This window comes from Ananas comosus, linkage group 20, assembly GCF_001540865.1.
Source record: "Ananas comosus cultivar F153 linkage group 20, ASM154086v1, whole genome shotgun sequence".
NCBI lineage: Eukaryota > Viridiplantae > Streptophyta > Magnoliopsida > Poales > Bromeliaceae > Ananas > Ananas comosus.
In genome coordinates this window covers 7,762,355-7,764,380 of record NC_033640.1, presented here as the reverse complement: position 1 = coordinate 7,764,380, position 2,026 = coordinate 7,762,355, and positions in this window count along the sequence as shown.

The following is a 2,026-nucleotide window of genomic DNA, read 5'->3' as shown; positions in this document are numbered from 1 at the left end:
CCGCGCACTCCACGTCACATCACGCACACGCAAACCCCGCACGTGCGCGTCACGTGACCCCCGCGGGGGCGTGGCATTTCCCGTAAATAACGCCCAACTCCGCGCCCGGTTTCGCCCGCTGCCTCGATGTGCACGGCGCTCGCCCGCCCCTTTTTTGTCGTGGCCCCACCACCACCACCACCACCACCCCACAACTCGAGTCCCAGTCCAACACGGAACAGCGTGTTCCGTGCGCCCGGTGTATGTCCGTACTAATGGGACTCTTTTCTTTGTGATCCGTAGAAAAATTCAAGGATAAACTTCAAATATCCCCCCGTGCATTCACACCTTTTTATTTTAATATTTTATTATTTAAAATGTATCAAGTCAGTACCATATAGTTTTATTTATTTATTTTTATTATTTATTTCATTAATTTTTTTCATTAAATCAGTGATAAAGTTAAAACTAAAGGGTACTGAAGTGAATATTCGATAAACCTAGGTAGGGTATTTGAAGTTTTTTGTATATAATTTAACGAAATATTAACGGAGAAAAAAAAATCAGTGATGAAGTTAAAACTATAAGGTACTAACGTAAATATTCGATAAACCTAGGTAGGATATCTGAAGTTTTTTTTGTATATAATTTAACGAAATATTAACAGAGGAGTCGACGAAAAGAGAAAAATGAAACCATAAAATACTAAATTGATGCACTTTAAACCATAGGGTACTAAAATAAGAAAGTAAGAAACCACATGGTACTAAATTTATACACTTTAAACCACCGAGTACTAAAGTGAAAAAGTGCGAAATCACATTGGTGGTATTTGAAGTTTTTCCAAAATTCAATAATAGAAAAAAATGCTAAATTATAGAAAAAAAAATCCATACATACTCGTTTTTTTCACTTAACATTTCTAATTTTGAACAACCTATATTCTGTTCCTTAAAATTTCTGGCATTAATGAAGAGGACAAAATGATCAAATTATTTTTTTATACAATATTTTTTAATACATTTATGTTATTTTTAAGGGCATTTTCGGTATAAATTATAAAAATAGGCGGAATAGTGATTGAACCTTGACCAAGGGGAATTAAATGCAACAACTTAAAATATTAAGAAAGTAAAATATAGGTTTTTAAAAATTATGAAGGAAAAGTAAAAAAATAGATATTTATAATGAAGTTTTTTTTTTTTTTTTTTTTTTTTTTTTTGAGAGAGAGAGAGTGGGAAAGGTAGCATACTATCATTTATTTCTTTTAGCTAAAAATATAAAATAACTAGACTTTAAACTTGGGATCTCGAGTACCAACTATCAAGTCTTTGCCACTTGCGCTAGGGACGGTCGGTATAAAAGAGTTATTTACACTATTGGTACCTAATCATTACCAGGTTTTTAACTTCCGTCCCCAACTTTTTATTTTTCGCTATCACGTTCTTACACTTTATATGTTGTTTCAGTTTGGTCCTAACCACTCTAAGAGCTTGTTTGGTTAAGATTCTATAACCGAAATGAGATTCACTCATTTTAATAATTATTGTTTATTTTATAAAAATCAAATTTTGATTCCAATTTCACTCTAAAATGAGAATGATCCAATCAGCTTTAAATCATGAATTGGTTTATTCCGGAGTAAACCATTCAATGTCCTCTCTAGCAAACGCCGCCTCCTCCTCTCTCTTCATCATTTCCCTATCTCTTAATCAATTTTTTTTTTTCAAAATGCTAAGCGTCCCAATTAGTTATGCCGATTTTTTTTTCCGATAATGGACCAAACATTTTTGAATGATTCGTCGTTCCATTTTCTATTCCAATATAATACAATTCTATTTCGCATTCCAATTTCAATTATAAATCAAACATGCCCTAATACTCTTGTTGATTTTGACAGGCCACGCCGGCTTCAATAAAACACTCCTACTTATATAAACCACGATTATGGGACCGAAAATTTCTTAATCAATTTCCCCACAGAATTTTACAAATTTTCAGAAAACTTTGATAATGCACATGACTGTTTGACGGCACGACTATCAAA